The following is a 16,166-nucleotide window of genomic DNA, read 5'->3' as shown; positions in this document are numbered from 1 at the left end:
CCAACATGATCTTACAGAATGATGCACTGGCAAAGCACAAGATTGCAAAAAAATCTTCAGTAATGTTTTATGTTTCTGTCATTTCCTTTGACACTTGACAAATTATATATCTACAGTGCTTCTAATAATAGCAAGCAACGAATGATGATAACAATAGCAGGCAACTTTTGATGATAATGGAAATTTAAGTGCATCCATCAAGGAGATGCTCGTTTAACCATCTTAGTAAAAATTTAAGTGCATCCATGGGTATTAATTTTTTTATTAGAACTATTTAAGGAAAAATATCATTTAAGAATACTATGGGGGTTGACACATCCTATGGTTTTATATGACAAGTTGCAGATCATCATAGTTTTGACACCAAAACTTTATATCAAAATATTTGCAACTTGGTAGATGAAAAGGCTCTGGATGTAAAGACACTTAACCAATGAGTATTGACCATACCTTCTTAATTATATGTTTTAGTGCACTACATTTTTCTGGTATGATTTCTTTATTGTTAGATCTTGAAAGAGTTTCATGGGTTTAGAAGGGAACATTTATAAATATTAATGGGTGGTACAAGTGAGTGTTGAAAATTTTCAAAGGAATCACAAGGATGAATTACTAGATGTTCTAGAGATTGATATAGATCTTGTATATGAAGACTTATTTTATCTAGTTTTCATGAAAAAGTAAAAGTAGCAAGGATAGTCAGAGTTATTTTGGAGTACTACCTAAATATTTAGGAGCTTATAGTGTCTTGAATGTCTGCTTTGTTGGACCTTTTCTAAATGTTATGTAGATAGTAGATTGAAGAAAAGAAAGAACTTCTTCTAGGGCATACAACCAAGGTAGTAGTAAAGACATCATTGTGCAAGGAGAATGTAAGCATAAGGCTAAGGATAGTAACAATTTCTTGCAGTCCATAACATTTAACTAGACCTTGGTGAATCTGTGGTAGCTCAAAAAGCACCATTAGCCTTCTTTAAAAAAAATTATGCCTAACGAAGAATGGAATTCATCAAGAACAAGAAATAACTATTTTAATGCATGGTCACCAACTTTAAGCCAATGCATTCTATCTTTAACACGAGCACCTCTTCCAACAAATCTGTCCATCACAACTCAGAGCTTGGAGCCCGAGTTGCAATCTTTTCCAAAAACTATCAAATGCCTACAATGCCTCAATAGGCTCCAAACCTGTCTTCTCTTTAACTAGGTGTTTCCTCCACCTTCACACACTTCAAAAAACTTCAACTAACATGTTCCCAAGGTTCCCAAACCTTCAACTCATCATCTGATACAAAAACTCAATTCTAGCCCTTCATTAGGCCTATTTCCCAATTAGCCCTACCTATTCAGTTTTCCAAGGTTTTCTTCCACTTTTTCCCAAAAAAATTAGAAATCTAAGACCATATCTAAATACCCTTTCCCTAGTTACACAACATACTTTAAAGTTTCATACTATTCCTTTGGACCAAATGCCGAAACCATTACTGTTGCTCCACAATTAGCCCTCTATTAGCCCTCCTGTTACAAAGCAACCACTAATAGATCTCATCCCACAAACCTTCTAACTTCAAAAAAAAATTTAATACCATCCCAAACAAAGGATTTTCCCTTTCACATGAGCTTCCATCAAGTTTTTCTTGCCCAATCATCAAACCCTCCTTCCTAGGTGCCTAAGCCTAGGGTTTTGCCAAAATCACCTCTCCAATCACTTCTAGATCCTCCCAATGGATCTAACACCATCTAATGACCATATCTTAACCTTCTATACAATAAAATGTAGCCCTTATGTGGATGGAATCTCCTGACCTTGACTAGTCCAATCACCATGTAACCCCAAGACATCACTTTGTCTCAATTAGAGACCTCCTCATTCAATCTCTTGCATATCCTAAATACAACCTCATTATATAAGTGCATAGACATTATAACACCCTCTCCCATGAGTTACATATCCATCACAATAGTGGGATAGGTGAAAATCTTAAATTATTTTAGATAGTTAACTTCTCTATCACGTGACAGTGACAGTCACTTATTTGTTGTACAAAATCCTTTAACAAATGGCATGTTTCAAATGAAATGAATCTTTAAAATCTTCTAAATCATTTTCAAATTCAAGATAAAGTTTTGAAACAAAATAAATTTTGCTCCAATCCAAAAAACAATGAAAGGAATAGTCACTGTTTTACATCAGTTTGAACATAACAGTGAAACAGAGGTTGTTTTTATTGATTCTTTCAATCCTTTACATGAGATCTTCAACCATAATATCTCTTGAAAACAAAATAAATTGTATTCATTGACTTATTTTCCTCCTTTTAACTGCCCAAACCTCAAAGAACTGACCAAAAAATCCCTAACTATCTCATAACAGTTGCTTGACAATTTATCACTTTTTATTAACAACATTTTACTAATTTGCTCTTCTTTTAACATTTGATAATATGAAACTTTTTAAAACTTCCCTAAATGACTAACTATGCTAAAAAGGACCTAAGGACTTCACTTATCCTCTTGATTCCACTTGGATTGCCATATGTGGCCTATTGTTACCATTTTGACAATTTGACATATCTTGCAATTACATTAAATTGACTACATTTTATATGCACATTATAACTCTTTGACCTCATGTATGCTTCCTAGTACATGCTTGGACTCCCATCCCCTTGACATATTATAAATGACCCCTAGGTACATTCTAACCCTCACAATTCCATTAAGGCTTACATAATTGATCTTAATACAAAATGATCATAAAACATATTTGAAGGACCATTTCATGGTCTTATTACAACCAATGACCCATCATGATCATGTTGACATCTTGTTGCCTCTAGGGTTTTCTTATGCCTTCATCCTTGGCCTTCATGCTACTGCATCACCTTCCTCCAGGAGGATTCAGTTGAACTATTCATCTAGGATTCCACATTTTGCATGCATGTCTACCAGGGTAGTTGCAACTTAAACAAATATGTTCTCTCAATATATCTATTTTGTGCATATCCAGCAACCATGACTTTTGATGACCACATTACATTCAAGAATCTTGTCAAATAGTTCACATGACTTATCTATGCTTCCATTTTTCAAGCATGTTTCCCAAGGCAAATGCTACTACTTCATCTACTCTATCTGACAAAATCCTTTATGCTTTGATGGATGCCTATAGCTTATCCCAAAGCTCTCATTCAGCAGTTATCAGATGATCAATCAAGAGGAAATAGTTGAGAGCTTAGAGTGACACAATTTTCAAATGATCATATGAAATGAAATGGGCATGTGAGTAGAAAGAAACTAGAAAGAGATTGTGTATAGATGAAGGCATCATAGGTTGTTATTTGCAACATCTAGGCCTGTAACACAAGCTCTAGCTAGATCATTTGGGACATAGCCGTCAAAATCGTGCTAGTTGCAATTGAGATGTTCAATTCATTAAATGCATTGTTGAAAGATGGAGGCCTTCTTGCCATGTTGATGTACTATTTTTTTTAATAGGTGAGACATGTGATTCTACAGTCGCATATTCATCCCAAGCATGTAATGAGGAAGACACACAGGCTCCCAATGATAGAGGTACAACATCTTCCTCAAGATCTTAATATGGTAGCTTACTTTAGCTCTAACTGGTCTGTTACATAGCTTCCACCTGGTCGTAGATAGATCTGCAAAACTTTGAGGTAAACTTTCTAATTAGTTTAGATTGGAATAATATAAAATCCTTGACATTTATTTACATGGAACCTATTGGTAGAACATAAACTATTCTCTAGATTATATTTTTTCCACATAGAATAGTTAAAATAAAACTTGATGGTGCAAAGAAAAATGGGAAAAATAGTAAAGAGTTTTTCTTGCTAAACAGATGATTTTAGATGGAAGATGGCCAATTTTAACATTAATCTTATGCAATTTTAATGTGATCAGTATCCTTTTATAAGATGATTGTTGTTCTGATCACTAGCTTTGAGTGAATGTGTTGCACCATATAAAAAACTTTTGCTTGATGTTGCATATAAACTTCACCAATAAGTAAATGTGTTCAACATTTTTCAAGACTCTTGGATTGATGGATTATGATGAGAAATTAACTCATTCATTCACTGCACACCCAAAGATTGATCCAAATATAGGTAGCATAACAAGTTTTGTTTTGATAGTTAAAACTTAATGCAGTTAAGAATGTTCAAGTAAGCTATAGGCTATTTTAGAACAAAAAAGGAGAATCAAATAATTGTAACGCACAGCCAAAGTTTGATCCGATCACAATAGCAGAATACGTTCGGATTTTATAGTTAATTTAATTACTCATAAAGGATGTTTGAGAAAGCTATAGACTACTTTGAAATATAGATTTATGTTCCTGATCACTTTTTCCATTATGTACAGGAGAAATGTTTACATTTGGCTACCAACATACTCCTCCCTATGCTACTTATCGAGTTGTCACGAAGGAGGGAATAATGCTTGATCCAGTTCCCATAATGCTTTCAAAGCTTGTCATGATGCATGACTTTGCAATAACTGATAACTATGCAATTTTCATCGATCTTCCTCTCTATTTTTCCCCAAAGGTATTTTTATTTCAAAGTAGTCCTATATCATTGCCTTGCTATTTGAAGAGTATGAAGAAGTTATTGGAAACTATCTGAACTCAAATAATTCAATTGTATGAATAACGTATTTAAAGATTTAGAACTTTAGATCCTTTTTGTTCTTCATAAAGAAAATATAGGATAGAGGTTGTCTATACATCTCTCCAAAATAAATTAGATTGCTCAATTTTACTTGATGCTATCTCAGGATATGGTGAAGGATGGCAAATTCATTATTTCTTATGATACTATAGTGAAAGCATATTTTGGTATACTGCCTCAATATGCCAAAAATGATCTTTAAATGAGATGGTTTGAGCTACCAAACTGCTAAATCTTTCATAATGGTAATGTTAAGACACAAGCATAATATTTTAGTATTGTCTTGATAACTTATAGACCATTTTGCCTTAATTTTCCTTCAAGACTCATTTTTCCTCGCATAAACCTATATTTTTCTATTTTACAACTAGTAGTGGATTAGTTCATATTACTATTGTTAGTTTTATGATTATCCTACATAGGCTGGTCAATCACGCTAAAAACAAGTTCAGATATCTCTTAGGAGTCTTATATATCTCTGATTTTGTCTATATTTTTGGTCAATCTTATTGCCTTGGATACAAGGTTGATTGGAAAATATCTAATTCTACTTTATGATTGAAAATGGATGTAGAAAATAGTGTTATGTGTATGGTACTACACTAGATTTAGTAACTAAGATCAAGGGACTCGTAAAGTTTGATCTTCAACTAGAACCTGAGGCAAGAAAGTTTTAGATTGAAGTTGGAGGCAATGTTCTAGGGGTTTTTGACTTTGGACCTAGAAGATTTGGTTCTGAGGCAATATTTATACCCAGGGATTTTGGGTTGGATCTAGAGGAGTATGATGGTTACTTGATCTATTTTGTTCATGATGACAACATTGGGTATGGTTCTAGCTTACACTCAATTTTTTTGAGTCCTGAGTTGTCTTATATTTTTCTCTAGAGATGATAAGAAGAAACTTATATTTATGTGAAGACTATTGTCTCTCAAATACATGATGAATAGGTTGTCTAGTACATGCCACTATTTTGAGAGATATAGTATTTAACAAAATGGCTCAAAATAATAACAATACCATAGCCAATACTAAAACTAGGATCAGGATAAATCATAGTATTTACTATTAATCACTATATTAGCAGGTGACATGTCAGGAAAAAATTGATTATGTTAGAGAAATCAGTAGTTATGAGATGATCAATCAAGAGGAAATAGTTGAGAGGTTAGAGTGACACAATTTTTAGATGACCATATGAAATGAAATGGGCGTGCGAGTAGAAAGAAACTAGAAAGACATTGTGTACAGATGAAGGCATGAAATGAATGGTTTTGGAGCACTCAGCACAGACACTCAGCATTCGGTACGTATCATCATTCAAGATCAAATGAGTGTGTGGGATTATATGCACAATGAACAATAAAGGAGGGAATTGAACTACTCACATAGGAAGGGTTCAATTCCCTCCTTTATTGTTCACTGCATGTATAATCCCACATACCCATTTGATCTCGAATGATGATATTTACTGAACGTTGAGTGTCTATGCTGAGTGCTCCAAAACCATCCATTTCATGCCTTCATCTATACACAATGACTTTCTAGTTTCCTTCTACTCACACGCCCATTTCATTTCATATGATCATTTGAAAATTGTGTCACTCTAACCTCTTAACTGTTTCCTCTTGATTGATCATCTCATAACTGTTGATTTCTCTAACATCATCAATTTTTTTCTGACATTTCACCTACTAATATAGTGATTAATAGTAAATGCTATGATTTATCCTAATACTAGTTTCAATATTGGCTATGGTATTGTTATTATTCTGAGCCATTTTGTTAAAAACTATATCTCTCAAAATAGTGGCATGTACTAGACAACCTATTCATCATGTATTTGAGAGACAATAGCCTTCACATAAATATAATTTTCTTCTTATCATCTCTAGAGAAAAATATAAGACAACTCGGGACTCAAAAAAATTGAGTGTAAGCTAGAACCATACCCAATGTTGTCATCATGAACAAAATAGATCAAGTAACCATCGTCCTCCTCCAGATCTAACCCAGAATCCCTGGGTATAAATATTGCCTCAGAACCAATGCGTGAGGGGTTTTCTACCAAGCATTGGTCAAACTTTCGACCAATGCTCTACAAAGAATTGGTCAAAATTTTGACCAATGATGGACACAAACAGACAGGTGTTGGTTGAAATTTTGACCAACATCTGGGTGCAAATTGCACCATGGAAACACATAGTTTTCAACCAACCCATTGGTCAAAATTTTGACTAAATTTTGACCAACCGTGTTTTGGTCAAAATTTTGACGAGAAATTTTTTGACCAATGGGTTTTTCGAATTTGGTCAAAAACTAGGTCGAAAAATGAGCCCAAATGTACTAGTGGTTTAATAAAAAAAAAGTTGTTTTTTGTTTCCTATATATATATATATATATTGAATGGGGAGGTGGGCAGTCACATCCCACCCGCATGCCGCAGGCACTGTCCATGACAATGGATTGTTGGCAACCTTAAAGGCTGCGCGGCAGGCCACTACCGTGGCAAGGCTATGACCTTCCCAATGAAATGGATGGCGTCTGTACCATACAACACCAAATTTAATATGTTTTTTTTTTTAAATCACAGGCACAAAATGTGATAAGGAATTTTATTAAAGGTTGTTTTTAATTTATTAAAATTTTAATTTTAATTCAAGTTTTTAATATATTTACTATGATCTATTTAAAATAGTATTTTGTTAATAAGGTTTTTAAAAGGATTTTTTTTAATTTATAAAGTTAATGAAAGACATTTAATATAGTTATTGAGTTATTTAAAATATATTTTTTAATATTAATTAAATAGGGTTAAATGACCATTAGTTTTTTTAAAATAAAATCTAATTTATTTGATGGGAGTATTAATTACCAAGACAGGGAAACTTTTAAGAGGATTAATTCAACTTTAGTAGAGCTATGATGTTAGAAAACTTGGAATAAATATATTATTTATCCTTTAGTAAATTTACAAAAACTAATTTTCAATTGTGCGGTAAATCCTTATTTTACTTAAACAAATACTTGAGTTAATTATAAGATAATGAAGGATCTATCTTACTTGATTACAACTCTAAAACGAAAACTAAAACCTCATATTTGACTTAACCATGAGATTGTATAAGCAAACCAAAACATGTATATGTATCTTGTTTTCTTTATGCTATTTATGTTGGGGTTTCTGGGGTTGACTAGATTGTTGACCAGTTATAGGACGTCTACCAGAGGCTGGGGGTTTTGTGAGTGTGGTATCATGTTGACTCAATCTCAATCATTATTTCTCAACCATGTGTGTGATGGTATGCTTATGATGAGTATTTTTTTATTGTTGGTTACTGTGTTTCAGTGTCTTTGTGGGATAGCAGGATATATGCTATGAGATACATGATTAACCATTTTGAGTCATTGATTAGTATTCTTGGATTACTTTTCGGTTGCTCGTTGAGAACCGATGGATATTGTGATTTATCTTATTGCTTTCCAGTTGCTCGTAGAGAACTGATGTGATTACTTTGATTATCTTTATGATGCTTCCCATTCACTTGTATAGGACTGAGGTGAATTTGCAATGATTCTGTGATTTGTGATTTCATGAGCTTAGGGTAGGTTATCTATATTTAGTGTCAGGAAGTGGCTTGTAATGGGGGTCGGGGACCCTAAGTGGTCTTGGGGGTAACCCATTGTAAGTTGTTTAATAAGTGATAACTTTACACTTAATACTGACTTAAATGAACCTAATAAGAGATAATTGTATGTTCTCACCCATGAATTGACTGCTAATACGGACTAGGATGGGAGTAGAGAGAACGCTTGGTTATGACCTTGCATTCTGTAGTATGCCTTGTCAATGCAAGAGGATACTAGTGGCTACAGGGATCACTAGGGACCCGAGAGTCCTAAGGGACTACTCGGGTAGCTCCAAACGTGATTTGTGTGATGATACTTTCTCGCTTACATAGTAGATACCTACATGTCTTGTGTGCCTTTGAGTCTAGATGTCAATCTATGTGTTGGAACCTTTGAGTTAGTTTACTTTTAGGATTTCTTGGACTTAGAGGGTTCTTGTGTTATGTGATTTGATATCCTATTTGGGACTTGAGACTATCTCCTCAGCGCGGTGGGAGTGGACCATTTAGGTTCCATGCGGTCGGGTGGTAGTGCTTTTTACTCTTACCATTGAGATCCGTCCGTGGTCACCATGGCTGGAGCATTCTTGTTGGCATTTACCTTCATTCTGTTCATGGATCATTATGATAGATGGTTATATTTTATGATAGATGGTTATATTTTATGATGGATGTTATATCTTTTGATGTATGGATGTATTATGTATGGTGGATGATTTCATTTATTTCATTGCACATGTATCATGGATCTGAAGAGGATGATGTATATCTATTTTTACATATGTATATTCTTTTAAGCCTTTCATACCCTATGACATGTATAGTGGATGAATGAGCATTACGAATTAATTTGCCAAGAGGCATTTGAAAATAATGTATATTAAATGGACATTGGACTTTTCAATATTCTTTCATATGGATGTAGTATTTGGTGGACTTAGTTTTGGATTAGATTTAAATGTAATTCAACATCATGGGACCTTTAAGGAATGTAACCTATTATGTATGTTATTGCTTCCGCTATTATGTATTTGATGTGAATGGTGTATCTTTCATGTTTCAAAAAAAAAATGCTATCAAACTTTGTCAAACTTTAGGTTATTTCTTTTGGATCCCTTGGTGGGGCGTTACATGTGGTATTAGAGCCCGAGTTTCTATAATGGGAGCTTTGGGTATATTGGAACGCCATTAGTAATGAACTAATTGAACTAAAATAGAGCTTAAACTATTAATTGTATATTTTTCATACTTCAACACTTAGACTTCAAACTGAAAATGACACTTTTACTATTTGCAAAACGTGTCTTTTATATAAATGCTTTACAATATTATGCTTTATGGTTGTTATAGTATTCTGTATCTTGGATATTATTGTAGGATGGCATTTGGGATGAGATCTTCTATTAGAGGTCGTGGTAGAGGCCATGGACAAGGTAGAGCTATCAGTGTTCATGAGTCTGTCCATGAGAGCCCCATTCAGGAAGAGAATAGGGAAGAGCATAATAGGGAACATTAGGAAGGGAATAGGGAAGAGTATGTTAGTGAGGATCAAGAAGAGAACCATAGAGAGGAGCATGTTGACTCTGAGGAGGTTAATCTGAGGCAAATGATGTGAACCATCATTGATCACCTACCTCCTGTTCATGATCAAGATAGAGCACATCAGGCAGGACATGAGCATAGACATAGGTCTAGGAGCCCTTAGAGGGATCAACATAGATCCATTGTATCTTCTCAGATGAAGGACCTTTAGAGGTCCAAGATTAAGCCCTTTAATAGGCAAGGTTCTGGATATGTAGCTGAGTAGTGGCTTAATGCCCTTGATAGGATTTTTGCTATGCAAGACTTTGATAGTAATGTCAAAGTGAGGTTTGCTATTACCAACCTAGAGTTATTTGGGGCCACCTGGTGGACTATTGAGGAAAAGAAGTTGTGTATAAACATGAATAGTGTCACTTGGGAGATATTCTTGGAGAGCTTCCATGAGTGATTCTTACCAGAGGAATGGAAGTAGCATAAAGCAGATGAGTTCCATAACTTGAGACAGTACACTATGACCATTGTAGAGTATGAGCACAAGTTCTATGAACTCATGCCCTTTTTGAGATTCAGTGACAACCCAGCACAGTTGGCACAACATTTCATTAGAGGCTTGAACAACCATTTAGTTGGGGATGTTAAGGTATTTTAGCCTAAAACCCTCAAGGATGCGGTACATCGAGCCATCCTTGTAGAGCAGAGTGTCAACCTTGGACATCAAGGTTTTGTGGGAGTGCCTACCACAACAAGATCTAAGGGAAATCACAACTCAGGTGGGAACAAGAATCCTCCTTTCCCTAAGGGGAATCATTCTTAGTAGCAGTCACAGTAGTAGAAGGGATCTTCGCCTCAGGCACAGAGTGGTGGTGGTGGTTCTAACAATAAGAACAATCGCAATGCTCAACATAATAAACGAAATCAGCAACCTCAGCCTACACAAAGTAGCCAATCTTTTGCTAGCAGAGATAGCCACCAATGGTTGAATGCACCACCTATAGGGAGAGGATCTAATAGAGGCACAAGATGTTATTCATGTGGATAGATTGGTCACATTGCAGGTCACTGTCCACAGTGAGCATCTCAGTATTCAAGACCTGGGCCAGCAGCATCTAAGCCTGCAGTCAGAGATGCAAGTAGAGCTCATAGAGTATTTGCGGTGGTGGATCACTGTCAGGCAAACCATCAAAGGATAGTAGTTGAGACTACAAGAGCTATTCAAGGTACAACTCTCTCTATATTGTTTGATTCAGGTGCCACAGATTCTTTTATTTCACCATCTCTAGTTGTTAAGTGTAAGCTGGAAGTGGTTAAGCAAGATCATGGTTGGCAAGTGGAACTAGCCTTAGGCGCTAAAGTTTCCATAGATTTTGTAGTTCATAAGTGTGGGCTTAGCATAGGAGGGTTTGAGACTTCAGTTCACCTTTGAGCTATTCCTCTTGGCTCCTTCAATGTGGTCTTAGATATGGATTGGCTTGGCTCTCATAGAACTAGTATAGACTGCAGAAAGAAGACCATTATGTGTCAGGATGACCAAGGGAAAGTTATAGAGATTGTGGGAATATCGAGACCTATATCTCTATGGATGATTTCTACTATGCAATTGAAGCAGAGCTTTCGTAAGGGATGTCAGGTATTTACTATTATGGTAAATGAGCTAGATGAAGAAGACTCTGCGAGGAAGACTCTAGATCACCCTATTTTATAGGAGTATGTAGATGTCTTTTTGAGTGAGATTATGGGCATGCTCTCGAAGAGAGACATTGATTTTAGCATTAAGCTCATTCCAGGAGTGGAGCCTATCTCTAGAGCTCCTTACCGTATGACCACTCAGGAGTTGAGTGAGTTGCATTTGCAGCTAGAGAAAATTTTGGCCAAGGGTAGTATCTGACCTAGTGTATCACCATGGGGAGCTCCAGTGCTCTTTGTGAAGAAGAAGGATGGTTCTTTGTGCCTTTGCATTGATTATAGATAGTTGAACAAGGTGACAATAAAGAACAAGTATCCTCTACCAAGGATTGATGATTTATTTGATCAGATCAAGGGAGCTACAGTGTTCTCCAAGATTGACCTTAAGTCAGGATACCATTAACTTCACATCAAGGAAGCTAATATTCATAAGATCGCCTTCAGAATTCGCTATGGGCATTATGAGTTCACAATGGTACCCTTTGGGCTGAAAAATGCTCCATCAATTTTCATGAGCTTGATGAATGGAGTGTTTTGTTCCTATTTTGATAGATTTGTACTTGTGTTCCTTGATGATATACTAATATATTCTAAGTCCCAGAAGGAGCATGAGGAACATTTGCATTTGGTTTTGCAGTGCTTGAGAGATAATCAACTTTATACCAATGCAACGAAGTGTGATTTCTCTCAATCAGAGATACAGTATTTAGGACATGTTATCTTAGGTGAGGGTATCTCTCTAGACCCTGCAAAGATCTAAGCAATAGTAGATTGGCCTGCACCCACTACTATGTTGGAGATTCGTAGTTTCATGGGTCTAGCTAGTTATTATCGTAGATTCGTTGAAAACTTCTCTAGAATAGCACATCCTATTACCTCCCTTCAGAGGAAAGGAAAGAAGTTTCTATGGACGAAAAAATGTGCGAAAGCATTCCAGAAGCTCAAGGAGCTTTTGACCAATGCACCAATTTTAGCAGTACCTGATCCAGTAGGTGATTTCATGGTGTGTACAAATGCTTCCCTTGAGGGGATTGGAGCAGTTCTGATGCAGAATGGATAGGTGATTGCATATGAATCATGCAAACTCAAGGATCACAAGTTGAATTATCCTACACATGATCTTGAGTTAGCAGCAGTAGTTTATGCCTTAGTGAGATGGAGACATTTCTTGTTGAGGCACAGATTTGAACTACATAGCGATCAATGTATTCTTCAATACATATTCACACAACCTAATCTGAATGCTAGGCAGCGGTGTTGGATGGAGTTTTTATGTGAGTATGACTTCGAGGTGAAGTATATCCAGGGGAAGGAGAATGTAATAGCTGATGCTTTGAGTCACAAGAAACATGTGATATCATCTATGACTCTTAGTGTTGATTTGAGGAGTCAGATACTTCAGGAACTCCCTACCGATTCTTAGTATCAAGAGGTGTTCAAAGAGATAGATTGAGGGAGACCTTTGGAGGGTAAGTTTTCAGACTATGTCGTAGAGTCAGATGGCCTTTTGAGACATTCAGGAAGGATCTATGTGCCACTATTGGATGAGCTTCGCATATTGATCCTATCAAAGGCCCATCGTGCAACTTACTTGGCACATCCAGGTGTCAAGAAGATGCATGCAAACTTGCGACGTCTATTCTATTGGTCTAGGATGAAGCTCAACATTGCTGATTTTGAGGCTAGATGTATTGAGTGTTAGAGAGTCAAGGCAGAACACCAGCATTCGACAAGACTTTTGCAGCCGAATCTCATTCCTTTATGGAAGTGGGACATCATCTCTATGGACTTCATAGTAGGATTACCTATGACTTCTCATCGTCATGATGCTATCATGGTCACCGTTGATCGATTGACTAAGGTGGCACATTTTTCACCAATCAGGTCTTCCTACATTGCACCTTTTGTAGCTAATGTCTTCATGCATGACATTGTGAGACCACATGGTATTCCCTGAAAGATCATTTTAGATAGGGATCCTATTTTCACTTCCGCATTTTGGACATCACTATAGCATGATCTTGGAGCGTAGTTGAATTTCAGTTTGACATATCACCTAGAGATAGATGGACAGATAGAGAGAGTGAATCATGTTCTGGAGGATACGCTGAGGATGTATGTGATGGATAGGTAGACTCATTGGGAGGACTATCTCTACCTAGTGGAGTTCGCTTACAACAATGGGTATCATAGTTCTATTAGCATGGCACCTTTCCAATCCTTATACAGACATCCTTGTCGTACAATTTTGAGTTGGGATAGTCTGTTGGGTCCTGATATGCTTTGTGATATGGAGCAACAAGTTGTGCATATTTGAGAACACTTGACTACAACACAGGATAGGCAGAAAAAGTATGCTAATGCACATAGGAAAGATAAGCAGTTTGTTGTGGGAGAGAAGGTTTTCTTGAGAGTGCGACTATGGAAGAGTCTAATCCATTATGAAAAGGGCTCGAAGCTAGCACCTCGCTTTGTGGAACCATTCAAGATTCTTGAGAGGATTGGTCCAGTTGCCTATCGTCTTGCTTTACCACCCAGCCTAGCTCACATTCATGATGTTTTCCATGTTTCAGTACTTAGACAATATATTCCTGATGTTGTACATATTCTTGATTGGAATGCGTTGTAGGTAGAGGATGGGTAGCTAGCTTTGGAGCCAGTTTGCATTTTGGAGTAGCAAGAGTTGACCCTCAGGGGTCGAACCATAAAGCAAGTAAAGGTCCAATGGGACCCTATTGATGACTCTTCAGCTACATGGGAGGATGCATCTAGATTACGGGATTTATATCCCTACTTGTTTATAGGCTTCTAGGAGTAAGCCTAATCCTAGGGGGGTGGATGTAGTGCCTACCCCTAGTCTACATTTTCCTAGTTTACATTTTTGCTATTATTGCCAAACACTTTTTGGCTAGTTTTATGTTTGATGATTAGTAGCATTATCTTGAGATTGTTAGATATTGTTTCAGACTCAATGGATATATATGATGAGATTACTTGGTACTCTATACTTCATGTGTACATGATAATTATTACAATGCTGTTAAATTATTGATGATGTTTAGTTAGATGGATTATCATATGTGTTATCTTATGGATACTTACTCCATACTACATGTGTATGGTGTGCGTGTTTGTTTTCTTTATGTATGGTGTTTATGATGTGGTTAAGGAAGGGAGTCATAGTTACCTGCTAGTCAAGATCTACATGATGCACCACTTCCTACCATTGCATATTTAGCTTAGTATATATTGTGTATGTACATGCGTGGATTTTATGTAGGTTGTAGGTACTGGGTATCGACTTTCCTGAATTGCCAAGATGAGCATACCCTATCGCATTATCTCAATGGTAAGAGAGGGGAGATAAATTCTTAAGTCCAAATCCTAAACCTTTGAGCCATTTGTCCTAATTGACATTTAGGATAAGTATCTGAGTCGTGTACCTTTTCAATGCGTGAGATGATGTTAATTCGTGATTTTAAACCTTTAGTTGATTTTGTATGTGTTTTACTATGATGGGTTTTTTGTATTTTACTTTATGAGTTTTTGGTAAATTTTCTATTAATTAAGTCTAATTAAAATATCTAATTAATGATTTAATTTATTGAAAAATTATATGTTATGTTAACGTTTTATTTAATTAATTGAGAAATTAATTAAATAAAAAGAATTAATTTGAGGATAAATTTATAAGTTTAATTTTGGAATATGATAATATTTAGTTAGTTTAATAATATATATATATATATATATATATATATATTTGGAGTGCATTTTTAAATAAATGCTAAATAATATTATTATTTAAACTAATAGATAGTTATCAAAATTAATGTTCAAAAATAAATTTAAAAGTGGAAAAAGAAATTAATTTATTAAAAGTTTCATGATTGCATAATACGTGCATGAGACTAAATTAAATAAATCAATTTAAAAGAGGTCAAGTAAAAAATTAAATAAAGTAATTTAATGGATTATTGTATGTGCATGGAAAAGATAAAAGAAAGAAAAATAAAAGTTAATAAAGAGTTAAAAGGTGGTGAGCAAAGAGTTCTCGGGGATGAACGCACAATTAGTGCCCCAATTTTAGCGAGAGAACTCCTTGTCACAATTTGGAGGTTCATTTCAAGGGGCTAGGAAATTTTGGAGAAGGAAGAAGTTTTCAAAGAAGGAGAAAGTTCTGAAAGGGGAATTGTTCTCCACAGATTTCTAGAGCATAGCAAATTAGCATCAGTGTCTAGGTAGATGCTTATGAAAATTTGCATAATTTAAATATGTTCTTTTAATTCTTGTCTTCTTCATGTTTGTTAGATGATTTTCTGGATAATTCTGGTGAATAATATATATCATGTTGTGGTTTCTGGATATTGGGAAATTATTCTGTACATGGAATGTTTTAATTGTTCAATATAATTTCTCTCCAGTAGATTTTAGATTGAGAAAACTTACCAAGAAGGGTTGGATTTTATTGGAAAATCTTCTTTAAATTTTTTTTTAAAAAAATATGTATATAATAATAAAGAAATCAAGAATGAGCACCTTGTATTCGTCTATCAGATTTATTTCTGAGTTTAGATAAATAAAAAAAATATACAAATAAATATATTTCCATTTA

Source organism: Cupressus sempervirens, chromosome 1 (genome assembly GCF_028749045.1).
Source record: "Cupressus sempervirens isolate cs-2001-9-10 chromosome 1, ASM2874904v1, whole genome shotgun sequence".
In the NCBI taxonomy this organism is placed as follows: Eukaryota; Viridiplantae; Streptophyta; class Pinopsida; order Cupressales; family Cupressaceae; genus Cupressus; species Cupressus sempervirens.
The sequence above is the reverse complement of the archived record's forward strand: the minus strand, read 5'-3'. Positions refer to the sequence as shown.